The following is a 23,371-nucleotide window of genomic DNA, read 5'->3' as shown; positions in this document are numbered from 1 at the left end:
ACTGGAGGCTCATACCCTGAACGGCTCAAGTGGTGAAGCAGACCATCCTCCGGAGGGGCTTCGCGCCATTTTCCTAACTCGCGCTTGGTAGGACTGTGGGATAAGGCGTTCTCAGGGCTGGAAACGACATCGTGCCTGGTATGCAGTGTGTCCCCTGGGCGGCATAAGGCTGGATCCTTTAGCAACAGGACTGAGCCTCGGGCCCTCCACCCCCTCACTCCACTGGCTGGCCTTTCATCCGGGGTCGCAGCCCACTCTACTCTGCTGCTGTGGCACACACCCTGTTGGCCCCAGGCCGAAGTAGTGCTTGGCCCCTGAGACGAGGCGGCGATTACATAAGGCTGGACATTACCCCTCTCTGGCTCACATTGGAAGGCGACTTGGGGTGCGGAGACGACCGCGGGTTGCATAGACCTGTGACTGCACGTTCTGCGGCCTATCCCACGTGCTCCGCTCTTCCTTGCAGACTGCAGGCGAACATTGAGGCGAGATGGGCAAAGGCAATAGAACCCAAAGCAAGTTGCCCTTTTCGCAGAAGCGGTTGCTACAGCAGAGCCCGATTACGGAGGATGGCCCTACGATGCGGTCGGAGGAGGCTCGGGGCACTGACTCAGACCTTAAGGCCATGCTGCTCTCCTTGGAGCAGGGCATACAGACCAGCATCTCTGCCCTGGAGTCCAAAATAGACGCTATGTCATACAGAATGGACCGGATGGCGGAACGGCTAGATAAACATGCAGAGAGACACGATATGGCAGTAGGGAGGATGACGGAAGTGGAAGAGGCACAAACGGACCTCGACACGGCGCAAAAAAAGATGGAGAGGATGATGCAGGCTCTGCAGGACAAGACAGAAGATTTGGAGGTGCGCTTGCGGCGCTGCAATCTACGCATCACGGGCCTTCCGTAAAGCACATCTACGGGCCCTATGGAGCGCTTCGTGGAGCAGCTACTCATGAAACTTCTGGGAGATGGAGTGTTTTCAGCCATGTTTACAGTGGAGAGGGCGCATAGGTCGCTGGCTCCTCGACCGCAGCCTGGAGCGCCTCCGCGCCCTATAATAGCGAAACTACTTAACTATAGGGACAGAGACACTGCGCTCCGTTTGGCGAGGTCAAAACAACAACTGCAATATGAGGGGTCCGCCATTTCGCTTTACCCAGATTTCACAGCGAAGGTGCAAGAGGAGCGGAAACAGTTCATCCCGCACAAAAAACGTCTCAGGGAGATGGGCCTGGACTATGCCTTGCTGTACCCGGCCAAGCTGCGCGTCAGCAAAGGAGGCCATTCCCATATCTTCACGGATCCCAAGGCGCTGCAACAAGCGATGAAGCGATGGTCGAAGGAACAGAAAACGAGCTCTGAAAAGAACCCCGAGGACGATGAGAACGACAGCCGGCTGGACGACCAGGATTGATCTCTTTCATTGTCCGATTGATAACCTTGCATCTGAGAAGCGATGTCCCGGAACAGACATGAGCTGCTCCCACCTGGAGAAGAGATGGGACAGCTGACACACGTTATGAAGACGCAAACACAACAGGTGATGGACCGAATGTGGATCAATGTCACACACTCTACCCAGTCCAAAGATCTGGGCCCAAATCCATCGTTTTTTTGCACTCCACACCACCCTGGGTTAGACAATGGCGATATGCAAATCAGCTCTGACCCTATGCCCCATGGGAACAGTCCAGTCCGAACTACAAAAGCCATGTCCTTCCCAGAACGGAATCAAGCATCCGAGGACCGGACCGGTTTCGAGGTAACACCTCTCATCAGCCCGGCTAGCTTGACTCCAGTGGTGTGGAGTGCCTGGGACCCACGTCTGGGCATCCCCAGCGCACGTTATGAAGACTGCAAGCTACACAGATAAGTGGTCCTGGGAGGGGTGCATGGCAAGGGAGGCTAATCTGGTTACATTTCAGTACACACTTGATCCCTGCGCACACTGGGATCTATCACATGAGTCTCCTTTGTTGAAATTCAGTGGCGAAAGGCCTGGAACTATGAACATTTACCGGACAAGGTTTTGAGCGTGCATCGCACAGGCGTGGCACGATACAGACAATCTTCACAGTTATGAAACGTTGCACTAATTGTGGTCACTGTGCATGGCGGGAGTGGGTGGAGGGACACACAAGCGTTCTGAGACATAGGCAGAGACTATGACACTTGGCTACACTGTTGTGGTGGTTGAACACAGTTTGAGGTGGTATTGCTGGGGAGTGGGGTGGGTAGACTACTGACGGACCGGGTTGGGGTGGGTCTGCTGTGGGTGGGGGGATGGAGTGTGCTACTATGGGAGTTTACGTTTTTGTGGAGGGTAGGCGGGGTGGGGGACGGAGGGGATGGGGGCAGCTCGCAGAATGTTCGTTGACTCATTCAGATGACACAGGAAATGCTTGTGGTATTGTGGCCGCGTGTTATTGTATTGCCTTACGTTGCTTTCGATGTCTAGTGCCCCTGTGACGAACTTGGAAAATCCTGTTGATTAGGCATGAGCGGATTTTGCGGATTGGCAATCCGCGAATTTGCGGATTTGCGAATTTGCGGATTGCGAAAATCCGCAAAATCCGCAAAATCCGCGAATCCTCGCGGATTTTTTTTTTTTTAATGTTCGCACGGGTTTCTGCAAGTTCGCGAGGGCTTTGTACAATTTCGCAAATTGTACAAAACGCTCGCAACCCTGCAGAAACCCGTGAGAACACAATGTGCCCAGTAGGGTATGTGCCTCTTGTGTGTATAAAAGGTCAGAGAAAGATCAGTTCAGCAGATGAAGAGAAAGAAGCTCCTGGTCACAGGAACAGCACGGGTATTGCGCTCGTGAAAGTCAAGGATGCAAAGCCTATCCAGCAACACAGCTGATTTTCCACGGTAGATTTGGGAAGAAGGCACACCTGTCCAGCCTCGACGACGCTCACGATTGTTTTTGGGCTAATGAATGAGTCACTGAATTTGAGCATCAACTAGTTCGAGCGACCATGTGTGTGTTACTATGCAATCGCCCCGAAGGGCGCAGGGGTCCCTTGAGTGAGCTGCAGACCTGTGCCCAGCCTACTCATGCAACTATTTTACAATGGCGCCAGCAAGCTGCCAGCGCCGTTGTAAAATAGTTACAAAGTTAGCTTGCACAGGAAGCACTTAGATAAAATAAAGCAGCACCTGCTTTGTTTTATCTAGTGGCACCATTGTAAAATAGTTGCATGAGTGGGGGTTCAACTTTTGAACCCGTTACGTTCGCGGATTTTTTTTTGCGGATCTTGCGGGAAATCCGCAAAATTTGCGGATTTCAGATTTCCCAAAAATCCGCAAAATCCGCGCGCGTAATGGATTTCCCGCTCACCCCTACTGTTGATACCTTGCGAGTCTTGACCTGGAATGTCAGAGGTCTGAATGATCACAGGAAGCTGAGGAAGGTGCTCCATTATCTACAGAGACACCATATAGATCTGGCTCTCATACAGGAAACCCATTTACCACTCACGAGCAAGATGCTACAATACAGAGGCCTGCACGGGAACTCTACAGTGGCGGGTTTCACTACACACTCTAGGGGAGTTTTGACATGGGTAAATCCACGTTCCAATTTAGATCTGCGGCTGATTAAAGCTGACCCTGAGGGCCGCTATCTAATTTCGAGATGTGAGGGGAAAGGACATAACTTGATTGTAGTTAATGTATAGGGCCCGAATTATGACTCCCCTGACTTTTACGCCTAGTTAGCCCTGAGCTGTAGAACATATGCCACGGCACACATGCTCTGGGGGGGTGATTTTAACCTAGTGCTGGACCCGGAGTTGGACAGGTCCTCTGGGCCCATACGGAAACCGGCTGCAGCGGCGGTGACTTTCCAGGCTGAGCTACTGACACTGGATCTGGTTGATATGTGGAGAAGCAGGAACGCGGGCAGGGGTGGGTACACCCACTACTCTTCCTTTCATGACATACACGCCAGGATTGACTACTAGTTGGCCTCTCACTCCATCACTAGCCGAATTTTGGCATGCACTGTACTTGCGCGCACACTATCTGCCCATTCACCGATACAACTGGTTCTTGAGACACCGACTCGCAGGATCCCCCCATTCACCTGGCGATTCCCCCCGTACGCCCTGTTAGATGACACCTTTAGAGGGGAACTGGCAGAGGAAATCGACCTCTTTTTTTAGACGAATTTAGGATCGGTGGATACCTTCCACACGGTTTGGGAGGCGTTCAAGGTCTTCATTCGCGGGATTGCTATGACCAAACATTCCAGTGTCTTAAAAGCCATACGACAGCGGCTGCACTCCCTGGAATCCCAATTAGCTGACCTGGAGGCTCAACTTTTGACTGACCCAGACCCCTCTACAGCAGATAGACTACGATCCCTTATCTCGGAATTCAATGAGGAGGCGGATAGGGAGGTTTGTTACATGGGGAAGTATGCCTCGGCGAGAACCTATGGCGAGAGCGAGCGACCTAGCTCGCTATTAGCCAGAATATTGCACAATACTGGGAGAGCCCCCAAACTGACAGAACTTGTCACCTCGGGGGGGAGCACGGTCAATACAGATGAGGAGATTATCGCGGAATTCCGTGACTACTACTCCAACTTGTACACTACTAAAACAGTAGATCTAGAATCTGACATGGACGACTACCTGGAACATATACAGCTACCGTTTTTGGCATAGTCAGACAAGGATTTCCTCATGTCACCTGTTAGAAATGGGATCCCTGGCTGGCCAGGGCTTGAGCCAAAGTCAGTCAGAGACCACCACTCCTAAGTCAGGGCAAGGGAGTTACACGCCAAGATAACCCCTGCTCACCCTCTAGGTAACGTGGCGCGAGCAGCAAGGCTAAACTTGGAGGCGATATGAGTTAAGTATTTGTGCACGCACCCCAGCAACAACACCCAAGGCCCACCACAAAGGAAACTCCACACAAGGTTATATGTAAAAATAGCCTTTGTATTAACACATTAGATAAAAACACACACTTTACAATGTGCCAACAGGCACGGGCAGAATTTACAGGGGATATGTACAAGACAGGGCCACCTGGACCACTGTCAGGAATCAGCACTTTTTAGAACTTAGAATACAATACTTGTAGGCCTAGAACTTAGAACATAGAGCCTATCGGACAGTACCTCCCGACCTGGTTGTAGAGATAATGCGAGTGACCTCCTTAGTAAACTTGAGCGGGCGGCCGGCTAGCTACAAGCGTTTCTCTGGGGCGACCAATGTGTGCGGCTCAGAAGAGGAGGGGAAGGCAGGATGCGGGCGACCCAGCGAAGCGGCGCGGCTCAGGGGAATGCGGCGCTGCTCGAGGCTTGGACGGGCTGCCGTGCACGAGCTGCCGAGGGGAATGAGCGATGCATATTTCAGCGAGGCCCCAGGGGCCCAAGGGAGATCAGACAAGTCCCAGCAATTTGTCAGGGAAGGCACAATAGAGTCCACTGGTCCTGGGACTCTGGTCAGGGGGCAAGCTCAGTATCAAGCCCTTGGAATATCACTTAGAAAATAACAGAAAATCACTGTAGCACAAAATAGCACACAATCAGTAACTACTGGAAATCAGGTAAGTACCACCTACGCAATCCTAACCACCTTAGGAACAGGTCACGCAGGGAACCAGGACCTCACTAGCACCACCTGTACTAGCAAGAACACCCAACTAAATATCACCATATATTTAGGGGTATAGACCTGGGGACAAAACACATGATGCATAAACATACATTCAGAGGTGCAGGGAAGGAAAACACATGATGTATCAACAACACATTCAGCGGTGTAAGGAACACATGACGCATCACCACACGTTCAGCGGTGTAAGGAACAAGGCTCTGAGCAAAAGCACTCTCCCCCAAGAGCCTCTCTGGGGCTCTACCTCAACTGTGGGCTGGGAGCCATGCAGGGCTCAACAAATATATCCCCACGAGCCTCACTGGGCTCGCCCTTCAAGGAATGCCCGGAGCCTCACAGGCTCGAAATAGGGATGCCGCTGAGAGCCTCTCTGGCTCCAAATATGCACTGCCGTTGGAGTCCCCCTCTCTGGGGACTCGAAGTGAACAAACTGCGGCAACCAAGAGCCTCTCGGGGCCCGGGAAACAAGTGGGGCACCTGGAGCCTTCTCGGGCTCCAAACACAAATAACTCCGCGGAAGGGAGGGGGCGGGCACCGGCAATGTGCCCCGACGCCCCCCTCTCCTTTACGCTGCACCGGCCCCACTCACCGGTCTCTCGATGCTGCAGCTCTTGTCTCTGGGGCTGCTCCACACACAGGGAAGCTCCACTCTGCTCCCGGTCGTGCTGCGGCGGTTCTGGGGTTCCACACGAGAGCTCCCGCTCCTCGGGGGCTCTCTCTCCTTCAAGACGGCCACCACGGGGCTCTCTCTCACTCCTGGGAGCCTCGTGAAAGGTGCCGGTTACGGGCAAATTCTCTCACCGGAGCGCGGGGTGGCCTCCCGTCCGCTTCCGGTTTTCTCTCCAAAGCTTGCCTGACTTCCGGGTCGCGCTGCAGCCAATGGCAGCGCGGCGCTGGGGGGAATGGAGGCGGGACTTCCGGGTCGCCGTAGGCAGCGCGGCGGCCCGGCAGGGTTCCTGGGCTGCAGCCAAACGGTTGGCGCGCTGTATTGGAGACCTGTGGCCAGGGTGCGACTGGGGGATCGTGTATCTGACTGGCGTGCGCGTTATGGGAATACCACTGGCACCGGGGGGGTTAGCTTCCCGACATATAAAATAGTCATCTCGACGTACGCGGACGATACATTACTCTATGTGCGAATTCCGGAAATGAATCTATCCCCTGTTTTACGAGAGGTGGTGCGTTTTGGCACTCTCTCGGGCCTAAAGGTTAATTGGGAAAAATCAGTGGTGTTCCCTCTCACCCCAGTGACGGATCGCTTTGACATGGAATATCCTTTACACTGGTCAAAGGACCCGGTGCGATACCTTGGCATAATGATTGACACGGACCCTGAGGTGCTATTCAGTGAGAACTATGGGGTGGCTTTCAATAAATGTGAGGACGATGTGGAAAGGTGGTGTAAGCTCCCACTCTCCCTGATGGGCCGCATAGCCATCATGAAGATGGTGATTCTGCCGAGATTTCTCTTTCTGTTTAACGCTCTGCCCATTATACTCTCGAAAGACTTCTTTGTGAACTTAACGAAACTCATGATCCGTTTGGCCTGGGGTGGTGGGCAGCCGTGGGTTAAGTGGAACACGCTCACGCTCCCGTACGAGCTAGGTGGGCTTGGTGCGCCTGATCTAGAGAGATACTATAGGGTAGCTCAGGCCACTCACTTGCACACATGGATTAATGGTGATAGGAACATCACACACGTGCAGATGGAGCAGCTTTTTGCGGACCCTCTTCCGCTCCCAGCCACGATCTGCACCCCTGTAGATCGTAGGGTCAGAGTACTAGACTCGATAACGGCTACAAAGCATGCCTGGAACGCGTTACTGAAGGCCAGGGAGGGAGAGTTGCTCTACTCCCCCTCGATGGCGGTGGAATGGCTGCAGTGGCTGGCCCCCATTGGGGACAGGAACGTGATCCGAGCCCTACACGAGCTGGGGCTTAAGACTGCGGGAGCGCTGTTTACGGATGGAAAAGCTAAAACGTGGGACCAGATTGTCCGGGGAGTGGATAGCCCGACGCTGTTACAGCGGTTTCAATTTCACTGAGTCCGGAGCGCCTTGAAATATGCTCTGGGCTCAGACCTGGCGGAGCCGCCGGACGTTCCGGAACTCTCACATGTAATTGCTACTGAATCTCTGCGACATATGACAGCGCGCCTACACAAGAGCATTGTCTCCTATAGAGCGCAGGAACCTTCCAAGGCCCGTTTGGCCTGGCAGAGCGACCTGGAGATCGTGATAGACGACTCTATGTGGACATATTGTTGTGTCAATACTAGGAAGCTATCACTGAATGGGCGCCACAGGTTAATACATTTTAAATTCTTGCAGAGGGTGTACTACACTCCGGAGCGCCTACATCGATACGGTCTTCGGCAGTCCCCCGAATGCGAGCATTGCCACGCGCCTGTGGCGGATTTCTTACACGTGGCGTGGGGTTGCCGTAGGATACACGAGTTCTGGATGGCGGTCATCGCGGAACTAAGTGAGATACTGGATCATGAACTTCCGGTCGACCTGGCACTGTTGGGCTATTCGAAGGCCTTGCCGGTGGCATACAGGCGATTGACAGATATGGGACTATTACTGGCAAGACGTACAGTGGCGCAGTGTTGGATGAGAGGGCCGACACCGACCAAGAAACGGTGGGCTAGAGATATGGTATACTGCTGCACGCAAACAGAACACTACAGTGAGCTCCTCCCTCCCACCAGCAGGCCGAAAAACTTCCGGGGCCTTGTCTTGGCAGGGTTTTTGGCTCTATTTAGCAGTGATATAGACTTTAATCTTGCTCACATCTAGGATAGGTATTCTTAGCTTGTGTTGGCCCTTTTAAGCCCTTTTTTCCAGACCTAGAAGAGGATAGCTGCTTAATATGATGATAGATCCCTTATTTTTGACTCTAATCTGTCTATTGCCTATTGGCTTTGACATACTTGACACATTGGTATGGTTTATGTAGGTATTCTGACAGAGCTAAGGGGTATTTCATCCCTTTCAGGCCTACAGGCCTAGAACTAGAGGGACTCCATCTTAATGGAGCTGAGAGGCTTTTTAGAGTAAAGGTAAAGTTTATAGTTCAAGCTGTTGTTCGCCCTAAGCGAACCGGAGAGAACCGGCCAGAGCTGAATCTAATCAGGAATTGTTCCCGGGCTCAGGTCTCTAGACGAAACAAGCAGACTGGTCACTGTGGGAGCGTCTAGCGCAAGGAGCCTGGTGCATGGGATTGGTGGGAGGAAGCTGCTGGCTGGAACTTTCCATGAGGAAACAGCATTCTATATCAGTGAAGTCCAGAGGCGGAGTCAGGCAGTCGAGTTGAGTTGGCGGAGCCTGAGAGTCGAGTGGAATTGGAGGAGCGGAGAGGAGTCAAGCTGGACTGGTAGAAGAGTGAGGAGCTGTTGGAGTAGGAGAGAGAGAGAGGGTTCAAGCTAGAGAGAGCTGAGTTGAATTGAAAGAGCAGAGAGTGTTGGTAGAGTTGGAGGAGTGGAATTGCAAGAGGAGAAGAGACAGGACATGCTTGGAACAGAGAGAAGACAAACAGACAGTCAGTGAGCTGGAACTGAAGGAAGCAGTCAGAAGCAGTTACTTATCAGGAGGAGGTGTGAATAGCTAGAGTCTGAAGTAATGCCTTTTAGAAGAGACGGAGGAGAGATCGTGGACTAACCTGTGGGAGCAGCTGGAGTTAATCGGACATTGGCACAGAGACAGTTAAAACAGAGTGAACAAGCTAGTGGAATGAAGAGTATTAGAGCGGCAGAAACCATTAGATTGAAGCTGGAAGGTGGAGACAGTTCGTGGGGGAGAGGAGTCCAGTGCAAAGTGATCAGCGCAGAGGTGTATCCAAGAGTGCAGGAGAGAGAGAGAGTCTGAGATGAGCCAAGGCACAGACGAGAGAGGAACCCAGATGACAGCTAGAACAAGACTTCACACTAATCAGGTGATATCGGTCCTGTCATATTAGTTTACTTTACACTTGCATCTTAATCTTGTCTTTATTCCCTAAGCTATTGTATTGCTAATCCTTTTCCTTGCAGCGGTGTGTTCTATCTATAGTCTTTGTCAGTTACATGTGGATGTGTCCATTATAATACAAATCTGTGTAGGTGTTTATATTGTTAATAAAACCCCCAGTTTTTAGTGAACTGAAATGTGCCTTGTATTCTTGTTCAATCCGGGTAAATGTATCTCCTAGTTGGTTGTTGTTTATATGAACGGATGATTAATCCCGATCAGGTAAGTGGTGATCAAATAAATAGGGAGCGAGTGGACCTTTGATGCCAAGAATAAGAGGTACATTATATTAATTGGCTAACTCCTAATATTGTAGTAGCAAGCCCTTAGTGAATAGGGAGAGAGAGACTTCCCAATATATAACTGAAGGTGTTCATAGGAATGTGGTCGTCGTTGATATACGGCGTTAGTGAGAGCGTTGGGGTGGATTACCAACGTGTATACCCACAGGATTGTGGCTTGTGTAAGTGAGAGCGTTGGGGGGGATTACCAACGAGGAGGTTTGCCGGATTGTAAACCGTTTGGAAAAGAGAGCATTGGGTTCTGCAGGCCCATGTGTAGACACACCGGATTGTGTGTCATATCTGCCCTGGGGTAGATTAGTCTGGGTCTGAGTGGCCGCGAGACTATAAGGTATGAGTGTGGTGTAAGGCATGGATATCCTTAGCAATCAGTGAGTATTCTTAGTATCCCTATAGATTTAGTGGTGTTTCTGATAATATGAGCTTGTATATTGCGAGTTCCCCATCCTCAGGTAGGTACCCAGGTGCCTGGATAGATGGTCCTGAGGAGGGATGTGGTTACGTTCTGGCTGGGTTGGAGGGGCCCCTAGGGGCTGATCCCATCTAATCAGAAAATCCAACCATAACAGGCCTATATAACACTTTTAGATACACTAGGGATGACATGGCGGACACACAGCGGGAAGGGTGGAGGATGCCCAATAATTTACACATAGACGATAGACCCCAGTGGAATCGAGGAGCGGGGGGGTGAGTTGGTGACCTGGGGGAAACAGCGACGGCTGGGTGGAGTATTGATGCCCGGCTGTCCTGTGGTGTGAGGCAGGCAATGGCACGCACAGGATATTAAACAGGGAGAGTATGGGATACACATGAGACATTCCGAAGAGATTACACTCGGGGCGGGGGACATGGACACTGACACACGATACAACGTGGCACTTCTCGCAGCACGTAGGTTAGCGAACTGGTTGTATAACTGGGGGGGGGGGTTCTCTGGAGTTTTTTTTGGGTAAGGGGGAGAGGGGAGTTTACCGTTGGGTGGGAGGGGGGTATCTTATAATATAAAATACACCTACATTTCTGACTTTGAAGAACACGGCCTACACGGACCAACTCCTATGTGATAGGGGGCTTTAACATATGCACTGTCATGGCACCGACAGTCTCTAGCGGTTTGAATGCCTTCCCTAAGGTTCCCTTGCGCCGCCGTACCCCAAGGTTGACGGCATATGGCTGTGTACTCCTAGCTGCCTGTTTATTGAACTCATCTATGATTATCGCATTGCCGGCCCGAGGGGGTTGTAGGCGGTATGCCGTGTATGTTCTTGACTGTGTCAATAAAGGTGTGTAATAAAAAAAATTTAAAAAAACTTATGACATTGCAATTGAAACTTCCTATCTGCACACTCAATGCCCTTTTCAGCTTGCTCCTTATCATAAGCTACCGCTTTCTGAACCACTGTTTGCATTCCTTTTTCCTAGACTCCTTCTCTGTTTGTATACGCCTCTGTTTAGCATCTTTCTACCATACCTGCAAAGTATCAAACATCGAATGCCTACTTCTTCAAGCAAATAATTTGTCCTGCAAATAATTCATTTTTTGTTCATCAAAAGTACCTCACAGTGGCCACTGAAGGTCAGTATTGTCCCTCGTATACTTGTGCCACAATGTACGAAACCTAATAGGGCCAATACCTTCACATACATCTCAAAAATCGGAGTGCCTTCCGGAGGTGCAGGCTGTCTTTCCTCCAGCCGATGCTCAGCAGAACAACAAAAGCAGCACCCCAAGCACAACACTTTACTCCAACAAGGCATTCTGGCATCAGAAACATTCAAATCACACACACACACAAGAACGCACAATCAAAAAGCTCTCCAAGCCAGCCCACAGACTTCACCAAGAAAAGATAGACTCTAGCCCCAGGCCTTTTCAATATTAAACCAAATTATGCAAATTGCCTGGCAGAACGTTCAAAATGCTCTGTATCACAAGGGTTCACAGACCCACCAAGTTAATCAAGACGGCGCCGCACTTACCAAAACTCACCCGGTGCACACAGGTCAGACAAGATTATTGTCCACTGCCGACGCTTCGGACCAAAATGGTCAGATCCAAGGGTTTTGCCTTTTCAGGACCCCAGCCAAGATGACCACTAGACGAGGAGTCCCCTGATCAGACAGGCGGGGAAGCTGCGAGAACCAAGCTCTATCATGTGGGGATCCCCGACACGACCAGATGCAACCCTGACCCCTTCAACCTGATTACGGGCGGCATGGGTCACATGGTGGAGTTCCTATTCGGGCACCAACTGATGGAAGTGACCCTCTAGGGTTACACAGGTCACTCTCGACCTCCTCTTGCCTTCCACTAATGAAGAGTCGGTGAAGCAGTAGAGAATGCAAGCAAACTAGTTTATTCACCAAATACACTGCAGTGGAATCCAGTCTGATCAGCCTCCTATGATGGCTTACGAGGGACTGACTCTAACAAGCATAAAGTTACATTATGTAGTTTGCGGAGCCCGCAAAGACCCACCGATTATGGAAAAGTACTTGTAGCTGTCGTAATACAATAGGGCACAGAACATAAGTTTCCATTCCGCAGCCTGGTACAAGCTATCTACTATCCAAGGTTGTCTGGCCTATCCTCCCTTCTAGACAGGTGGGAGAAGGCCTCTATGTAACAGAAAAGGCATGTGTTAATGAGCAAGTTTCAGCATTGGAGAAACAAAACTTACCAAGGACCATTTCTCGTAAATGAGCAAGTAACAGTTTCGATCGAAATAGAAAATGGCGTCTTTGAGAGCTAAAATGTTAGCACAGATGTCAACCTGACTAGCGCAACTTCTTTATTTACTAATTGGGTCTACACACAATATGCAAATATAATGTATGAGCCATATAAATGCTAACATAATTTTGGGTAAGACACAAATAAAATGACAATGTTGCATTTCAATTCTATCAGTCACCCGCAACAAAGTTTGATGGGTCCTCAAGGATCTAGGGATGCCCTAGAATTATTATCTGTTGTGGTGAGGCTTCACAAGGGGAATTTTGCCCACGTTTGATGAGGTATACAGGGTAACACCACTAATCAATTACCGGTATCCAAAGGGGTCCGCCAAGGGTGTGTCATGGCGCCTACCCTATTTTCACTCTTCAATAATGGGGTCATCAACTATTTTTTTTACATTCCCGACCGATGCACCCACTCTCGCAGGCATAAAAGCACCTATACTCATGTTTGCAGATGACACTCTTGTCATATTAAATACACAAAGTGGCTTGCACCGGGCGTTAATGAGGTATAAATAATTTTTACAAAGCCTGTGGCCTTATGATAAACACAAACAAAACAAAATTTATGGTACTCCACAAACATCGGGCTATTAAGGGGAGGGTGTCCCTGAATAATGAATATCTTGAACAAATGGGTGTCTTTAACTATCTGAGAATGATGCTTGGAAATAAACTCAACTGGAAGACCAGATAGAATCTATAGCCCTAAAACATCGCCAACTAGCTGGTGTACTGTATAAGGAACACAAGTCCTCATTAACCAAGCCCATAAATCCAGTACTGATGATCTATAACACCAAAGTCTTAGCTTCTGTATTACACAGTGGCAAACTTTGGGGTTCTGACTACTTGACGCCACTAGTCGTAGCCCAAAATAAATGTATGAGAGGCATCTCTGGTCTACCCCAGATTACTCCACTCAAGCCTTAATATTATGATCTAGGCGGTAATAGATTGTATGAGATAGCTAGGTAGCATTTTGGTGAAGATTATGGACCACATCTGAGTTTTCGCAATACCCCACCACCATTAAAGACGTCTGGGAAGCTGACACCTCATGTAAAATCATATGGTTGTAAAAGGTCAAAAGCACGCTGGTTAACATGGGCGTGCGGCATCTATGGGTTGACCCAGAGGGCCAACAGTTTCCCATAAAAAAAAAAAATGAAAGTGCTTTAGTGGTGTATGGTTGTGAACAATAGTACCCAAGTCATAGCGAATGCGACATTGTCCGGTTACTTTTTTGAGTTTAAGCCCTGTCCCCAGTTAGGACTTTATTTTCAATTCGGGGTGGACTCATTACCAGTGAATTCTTTCACATGTATATACCACAATTTAAATGAAAGTAGGTGCCAATTGTTTGTGGAACTTAAGGAGACTTACATATTTTATTTGTCGGCCCGGCATATAAGTCACCGCAAAGGAAATGTTTGAAACCCTTATGTAGAAACATGGGTATCAGGTGTAGCTCCATTGCAATGAGAATATTGCTGACCAAACAAATGAATTGTGTGTAATAGCAACTGCTAAATTCCTAAGCTGGATGTGGTTAATTCGTGAAAAAAAGACTAAAACCCCCAAGCCCATCCAACCCAGTGATTAGCAAACTGAGGGCCCCATTACGATGGCGGGCGGACTTTGTACACCCGCCACCGTATTGAAAATTGGGGCCGACTGCCAGAGGTGTGACGGTCCCAAATAGGATGCGACCGCCATAGCGGTCGCATCCTGCATCTTTTACATTGCGGCAGGCGGTGCTGTAAGCAGCACTTGCCACAATGTAAAATTTGCATGTTGTTCATTGGCATGCAAAACATGACGTGGTGTCTGCCACCTTGTGCATGCCAATGTAGGGGGTACCAGGGGTATCCCCCAAGTGCAGCCACCCATCCCCCAACCCCCGGGGGCCCACAACGTGCCCCCATAGCCATTTACCATATGCCTTTCCGTGGCGGAGTCTCCGTCATGGAAAGGCATAAGCACCATATTGTGTGCCTTTTCTGCCCGGCCGGCAATCTGGCAGGCGGAAAAGCGACAGACGGACTTTCCATCCGCAACGGTACCCACCGCCATGCTAATGTGGCAGCGGGTAAATGGGCTTTAGATGGCGGGCGGATGACCACCACCGCGGTCGGATCGCAAACGCACGGCCGGCAGTGGCGATCCACCCGCGATCGTAATGGGGCCCTGAGTTAGCTGACGTACAAACGGTTAGGATACTTTACATTGGCAGCTCGACGAGTAACGTCTCATGCAAATCTTTGTTTGGTATAACTCCAGTCATAGGCATAGAATTTTATACTTATATTAGTGTCGCATATACTGAAGCATCAATATGTGCAACAATATGTGTGGTTTATTAAAAAATACAATGGTCTTATGCTTTTAGTGAACTTCTTAACTTTTAGATGGTTCTGAAATCCTTGAATAGCAATGTTAAATAATTTTATATATATACAACTACTATGGTAAAAGGGTGTGTCTACCCCCTAATGGAAATGTTGTGTGTATTTTTGTGATTGTCTTTTGTGGTCTCAGTGATCGAAATAAAGATTATGAACTGAAGTGAAAAATTACTATTCCTAACACAGTGAGTGCAAAAGTAGGGAAAGTGTTGGATAGCAGAGAAACAAAAATTACTGCTAACATTTAAACAATTGAAAAAAATTAAATAATCTTAAAAATAAACAATATTTTAAAGATACAATTAAATATATTAAACACCTTAACTATGTTGCAATGCTCTTAGAACTGTTTAACCTTTGTAACAAAGTAACCTGTAACTATGATCTGATGCTCATGTAAAGCGCTCTGATACCTCCGGGTCTAGCCAGCGCTATATAAAACTTTTAAAATAAATAAAATAAATAAAATATAAAAGGAACACATTATAATATGAATTACATATAACAGAAAGGTACATATATTATATAAAATAAATTAATACATATATTTATAAACAATATTTATTTAAAAGGAGCAAATATTACCAAACAAACAAATGATTCAAAACATAAACATATTTATTTTATTTCCTACCCTATAACACCACACCAATTAAAAAAGACTTCAACATTTTTATTTAAATTGATTTCCATAATTAACATAATTAATAATGGATTACAAAAATATAATGAATGATAAAGGATAATATTAATTGGGTACACATTCTTTAACACTATAATATCCACAACACACACCTAAAATTAATTACACAATTGCCATCAATAATGACTAATTAACTTAAATTAGTTTATAACTAATTAATAATTCATCAATAAAAAATAAATTACTTTCCACCCTTCTCAACATTTACACCTATAAAAACCACAACACACACCTAAAATGTATTACACAATTACCATAATTAATTCCTTATTAAATAATTTAAATTAATTAACAACTAATTAATAATTAATCAAGAAAAAATAAATTACTTCCCACCCTCCCCACCATTTACTCCTATAAACTCCACAAAACACATAAAATTAATTACACAATTACCATCATGAATTACTAATTAATTAATTAAAATTAATTAACAACTAATTATTAAACAATTGAAAATAAATTTATGTACACATTTAACACTGTAAAATCTCAATTAAACAAATATAAATAAATGCAAAGTATTCAATAAAAGCAATATAATTAAATTACTTCCCACCGTATTCCCCTATAAACCCACACCCCACTAGGGAACTAAAAACACAAATTTCTAATAATTTTTTTTTAATAACTACTAAAAATAATCAATACATTTTTTATTTTATTTTTAAAACTTATTTTTTTGGCATTTAGTATATCAACACATTACATACAGTTCAATCCACACCTTGGGCCTCATTAGGATAGCGGGCGGAAAATCACCCCGACCGCCATGGAGGCGGAAAACAACCGCCCACCAGGACCACGGATAAACCGGCGGCCAAATTAGGATGAACCGCCACAAAAGACTGACTGCGGCGGTATCGGCCCTACCAAAACTGCCCGACGCGGGCGGTGAGGTCTAAAATGCCGACCGCGGCGGTCAGAAAAGCAGCAGAAAAGCAACAACCCGCCGCAAGGAAAGCGGAGACACCGCACAGGAAATTAGGATATCCCTGAGGGTCCCGCGGTCAGGACCACTGCTCCCGACCGCCGCGGTCGCACACAGAAGTGAATGGGAGAGATAGCGGAAGAGCGGCAGCATAGCCACCACAGCTGACTAAACATGAAAAACATGGCGGACGATTCCAAAACACCGCAGTGATGCCAAACATTGCACAAATCAAAGTAGCCATGTCCCCCCAAAAAATAAAACACATACAAATAAAAATAAATTATGCAAATAAAAATATAAAAGCACAGGACTACTCCCACAACACACCTGACAGCCAAATTCCACTTGGACACACCCACACAGCTGAGTATAAAAGCACCACCTTCACTGACCACAATCCTTTGCAACACTCCAGAAGAGAAGGCCATACACTACATCTGACAGGAGAGGCAAAAGAGCACAGCACACACACACATCCACCACCACCATCACTACCACCATCACACCAGCACCAACAATCCCCCAGCACACAACACACCTCACACACCAACACCACAAACCCCACCCACACACCTGCACCCACAAACACTTCAATCACCACACACCATGACATCACAGAAAATGCTCAAATTCACAGAGAGTGAGTTGACAGTCATGGTCAATGAGATAGTGAGAGTAGAGCCACAACTGTTTGGTAGCCTGGTCCAACAGACACCAGTAGCCACGAGGATACAAATGTGGGAAAGGATAGCCCAAAGGGTCAATGCTGTAGGGACCACCCCAAGATCCAAGAAGGAGATCATGAAGCGGTGGCATGATCTCAAGAGGGTGGTCAAAGAGAAGAGGAGCAAGAACTGGCATCTGGCGAACGTGACTGGCAGTGGCCCTCCCATCCCACTGAAAACATTCACACCATGGGAGGAGAGGTGTTTGCCATACTGCATCCTGAGAGTCTCACAGGAGAAGCCGGGGCAAGAGAGACTGGTAAGTACGAACAAATGACAACCAAGACACTGAGAAGTACTTCCTTGCACAACCCAAACCCCATTACACTGTCCATCCTCACCCAACAGGTAGCTAGGCATCTTGCATAGGAGGCCTGTATGGTATGCAGACCATACCCCCTCTACCACAGCCTACCAACACCACCCAGAAGCATGTGTCAGCCATTGCACTGTTCAACAAACAGACTTACAGGTAGGTAGCAATCTTGTATTGGAGCACTGTTTGGGGGTGGGAGGCCAGTAACACTACTCCCAGCATGCCCTCTGTCCCACACTCCAGCAGCATGGAGGCCTCCCCCACCCAGGAGCAACTGTCAGCAATCGCACTGTTCTCCCTCAGCTAACAGGTAGGTAGCCATCTTAACTCTTCCTGATGTGTGTGTGTGTGAGACCTGCATCCCTACACAAAGCAACAATTTCATGCAATGCATCGACACCTGACATGTATGAGTAAATGATGTTCCTCTGCACTATGAAATTACACACAGTGTTGCCATCAAGAATACTAGGGTAGACTAGGGTAGACAATGAAACACAGATGATACAATACTTGCACAGTGCACAACACTGACAATTCCCCATCTAATCCACAGGTGATGAAGAACTCACTGCTGAGGACCACGACATCGTCAGCAGAGCCAGTCTCCACCCCCGGTACATAGACTCTCAGATGTTGACTCCCAGGATAGTTTGGACGATGAGCTCCAGGCCAGCCCATCTGGTGTGCCAAAGACCCAGAGGTCCCCAGACCCCATCCTCCCCACCACCACGTCTGCTGCAACAACAACAGCACAGCAGACCCCTGCAGTCACGGCCTCTGCCTCCACCGCTGCCACCACCACCAGTACCACCAGTACCACCTGCAGCACCCTCCATGTCCCAGGGGATGACCAGGCCACACCAGCAACTGTGGAGGGCAGGGAGAGCGGCGAGGCAACAGGTCCGTGGCAGCAAGGCAGGTGGGAGGGCCAGGGTCACCACCAGACCTCGGGAGGAGTGGACACCATCCCTGGATGACTTCACCAGAGTTGTGGAGGCATACCAAAAAATCCCGGGACAAAGTGGCCGGTCTGATGAACTATTAAGGGAGCTCATCCTGCTGATGAGGTCCAACGACAACCGCCTTGGACAGATGGTGAATCTCATGGGCCAGCAAGTGGCGTTGCAGAGGGACAGGCCTGTGTCCCAAACAACACCACAGCCCCCTCCTGTTGTGCACAGGATGACAGTGCACCATCCTCCCCTGCGCCAACCGAGAGGGGCGAGTCCCCTGATGCCGCTGGCCAGTCAACAGACCCCCCATTGCCAAAAAGATCAAGCGGGCGTCCAAAGAAGAGCCTGGGAGTCACCGGAGGCAAAACACCTGCCACACGCCAGTCACTGAGCCAGCCCTGATGGCAACCCTCTTCCCCACTGCATTGACTGTTTAGACTGTCTTTGCCCACATTTCCTTGGCAATGGAACTTGTCTGTTGGACTGGGTCACCACATTTTTTGTCCACTCTTTCATCTGATCGACCATTACTGTCAACTCATTGCTCATTCTCCACCTTCATGTAAATATTCATGCACAAATCACATGTCCACTTTACGAATAAAATACCTGACGCGCCAGATTTTGTGCAGTATCTCTTTTAGCACAACATTTTCAGTGCTGACAATGTCCATGATGTGTCCAAATGAGGTACTGTATGTAGGGCTGGATTATTCTGAAGCACCTAGGGAGACACAACAGAAACACAGTCACTGGTGTCATTGTAGCATCACAGTATATTATTCAAGGGCTGCAAAGGGTGCAGTCGGCAGCGGCTAAGGTGGCTCTGAATAGACCATGGAGCCCCTCCACAACTTTGGCACTGAGGGATCTCCATTGGTTACCAATAAAAGAACAAATTAGCTTTAAGTTACTATGCATCGTTTTTAGGGCCGTTCATGGACATGGACCACTACCTCTGCAGAATACATTTAATTGGTATGAGCCCCCTAGACATCTCTGGTCCGCAAACACCGGCCTAATTTTGGTTCCCAGATTTAAATGGTCCAGAATGGGTGGCAGGGCCTTTAGTGTGGCAGCTGGACAACTATGGAACGGGCTGTCACAGAATCTTAGGGTAGCCGACTGCCTGCTGGACTTCAGAAAAGGCTTGAAGACCTTACTGTTTCCTAGGAGCTAGCCTATCTGTTATCAACCTTAAGCCGCAGTTATAGCTGTTACATCTTTGTCTGAGTGCCAGGATGCCCGTAGGGCGATAGCAGCGCTATATAAAAACGTATTACATTACATTACAGACAGAGCACAACACAAAACATACACAAGACACTAATGGCATACAAGACAATGGGCTGCAGGTGTGAACAAATAGAGTCTCCATATGGAACGTCAATGTCACATTAACCACACACAGGTGACTGTACGTGTGCCTGTCTGTTACATCTGTGCATAGCCATTCACAACAACAGTAACCACACCAGACAATGTACACGTCGTACGTTGTCACCCACCTTCAAGTGAAGTAGCGGTCGATGAGCTGTTGGTGCAGGTCAACTCCTTCCTCCTCTCCACTGTCCTCATCTCTGGACTCAGGTCCTTGAGCAGGTGGTGGCCTTGGTTCCTCACCATCTTCCAGGAGCAGTGGGATCCCCTTGTGGATGGCCAGGTTGTGCAGCATACAGCATGCCACAATGATCTTGCATACCTTCCCAGGCGAGTCTGCCAGTGCACCTCCTGTCCTGTCAAGGCAGCAGAATCTTGACTTCAGCACGCCAAAAGTCTGCTCGATTACACGTCGGGTCCTGCCATGGCCCTCATTGTACCGGATGTCAGCCGGGGTCCTGGGATTCCTTAGCGGGCTCAACAGCCATGGCCTACTGGGATATGCAGAGTCACCTGTGAATGACAAACACCCATTGCAATGTTGCACAGCCAGAGTGCAGCAGGTAACACACAGCACGCAATATCAGTAGGCATACTCACCCACAATCCAAGCACGTTCGGGATGCAGATTTTCCATCATCCGGGGCAACATGCTGTTCCTCATGACGTACGAATCATGTGCAGAGTCAGGCAATCTTGCACATACATGGGAAATGGTTATGTCCGCAAGGCACACCACCTGCACATTGATAGAATGATAATGTTTAGGGTTCCTATAAATGTGCCCTGTTGCCTGTGGTGGCACCAGACCTACATGGGTGCAATCGATGGCACCAACAACATGTGGGATGCGCCCAAGGGGATAGAAGTCACCCTTCACACCGGCCTATTCAGCTCCCCTAGGAAAATGAATGTAGCTATTACTATAGAGCATCATGGCTGCAAGAACATCCCTCAGCACTTGGCTGAACATGGACTGCGACATCCCTCCAGCGCTGGCCACGGTATCCTGGAAGGATCCAGTTGCAAAAAAGTGGAGGGCTGCCATCACCTTGTATGTGGGTGTGAATGCAGTTGGATAGTGATGGCGAGGCTGCAGGTGGGGCTCCATAAGATCACGCAGGATCTTCATTGTTGGTCTGTCCAGGCGGAATTTCCGAATTATTGCAACATTCTCCATGTCCTCCAGCACTGTCAGGTGATGTAGGAGATTTGGCCTCCTCCTAGTTGAGAAGTAAATTTGAAAATGTCAGTGACAACCATCATGAGATGGCCACAGCACATACCATCAACGATGTCATGGAAAAACAAAGACTGCCTGAGAGATGCATAGCACAACAGGTTACATAAGTGGCCTTTTGATACACACAGAGGGCACACCTCTCCACTAACAATACACGAGTGCCACAAACACATTGGTTAATGTAAATGCACACATACTGAACCACACATGTCACATGTGCACGTCAGGTGCTGTAACATCCGCAAATTTGTCTGAAACTACCATGACTGTATCATACCCATCTGCTGTACCTGTCACACCTCAATGCATCATGTAAATTCTGCACACATCCATCCACACATTCATCACAGTAGCAAGAAAACTTTCAGTTGTGTGCATGAGCTGATGTGAAAGCACCAGTCTGGTACGATACCATACAGTCACACAAGCCTTGTCACGGTCAGCACTGACCCACAACACATTGATTTCTTCAACATCATTGGCACTAGCTCGAGAGTGTCATGCATCCTCAGCCATCAAATGCATAACTAACATGGCAGGGACCACACACCAAAGTGTGTCACACAGAACGTGTGTCCACCTGTGGATGACATGGAAGAATGGCATTGTGTGTACAAGGATGTGCCCTTCACCATGTTGCTGCTGGGTACTGATACAGTGTTCATGATGGACAAAGCCATTTAATGTCACGAAAATGGCTGTAGCTACCGCCTGGCCTCGGCGGTGTGACACCAGCACCACCCCCTTCACAAGTGTGGTAGCCATTGGTATATGGACATGTGTAGATGGTGGTGGGCATGCTCCGCCGCATGAATCGCGGTAGCTACCGCCTGGCCCCGGCGGTGTGACACCAGCACCACCCCCTTCACAAGTGCGGTAGCCATTGGCATATGGACATGTGTAGATGGCGGTGGGCATGTTCCGCCACCGTGGAGGTGGTCATTGGATACTTTTGAATGATGTACCATCGCAGTAGCGCACCCCGGGCACCCGCGGTGCGTCACCGCCATGGAGCATTGCCTACAGCCAATGACAGCGATGATCGCGGTGGCATGATGCAGATTTGAAAATCGCGGAAGGTGTGCAAAAGAGGCAGACCTGGACAACCAATTGTAGCAGCTTTTCAGCTTCCAAACGACCCCAGGGGGCTAAAGAACTGTGGGAGTGAGCCTCACATTTGCACTGCTCACAGAGCCTGCTGCCTGGGAACATCTTCTGCTGCTGCCTGAAGAGCCTGCTGCCTGGGACCCTCTCCTGCTGCTGCCTGGGACCCTGTCCTGCTACTGCCTGAAGATCCTGCTGCCTGGGACCCTCTCCTGCTGCTGCCTGAAGAGCCTGCTGCCTGGGACCCTCTCCAGCTGCTGCCTGAAGAGCCTGCTGCCTGGGACCCCGCACCACTCACTTCCACCACAGGTGTTCCATGTCCACAGTGATGGCAAGGACAGAGAAGATCCGTGCCAGTCCATTCACAAGTGAGGAGCAGGAGGTCCTTGTGGACGAGGTGCTGGCACAGTACCCAAGGCTGTTTGGTGGTCCCAATGTAGTGGTAAGTCTCCATGAAGGTAGCTGTAGGGCAGGGGGGTGTCAGACGTGTAGTTGTGCAGCTGCAGTATATGCCTGAGGGTGTGGGGTTGTGTACGACACCGACAGACAAGCTGTCTCCAGGGCGAGGGAGTGTGTGTGTGTCCCGATGTCACTCTTTTCTATGCCTGTACTTGTATGTGTGAGTGGTGTGTGTTACATTGTCAGCCTTACAGAGCCAACGGATGTTAGCCATGTAGGTGCCAGGACAGTAATTGCTTGTGTGAATGTTTCAGTGTGCCCCTGTAGTCTGAGTCAGTGTGACCCACAGAGTAGGTTCAGTGGCTGCCCACCCAAACGATAAAACATCACCAGACTCACATGCTCCTGTTCCTTCACACTGAATAGTAGATATGCCCCATCTGTGCCCTGTATAATTTCAGACTTACACGCTTCTGTCGATGCATATTGTGTTGAGGCATCCTGCATTTG

This window comes from Lissotriton vulgaris, chromosome 2_1, assembly GCF_964263255.1.
Source record: "Lissotriton vulgaris chromosome 2_1, aLisVul1.2, whole genome shotgun sequence".
Taxonomy (NCBI): Eukaryota; Metazoa; Chordata; class Amphibia; order Caudata; family Salamandridae; genus Lissotriton; species Lissotriton vulgaris.
The sequence above is the reverse complement of the archived record's forward strand: the minus strand, read 5'-3'. Positions refer to the sequence as shown.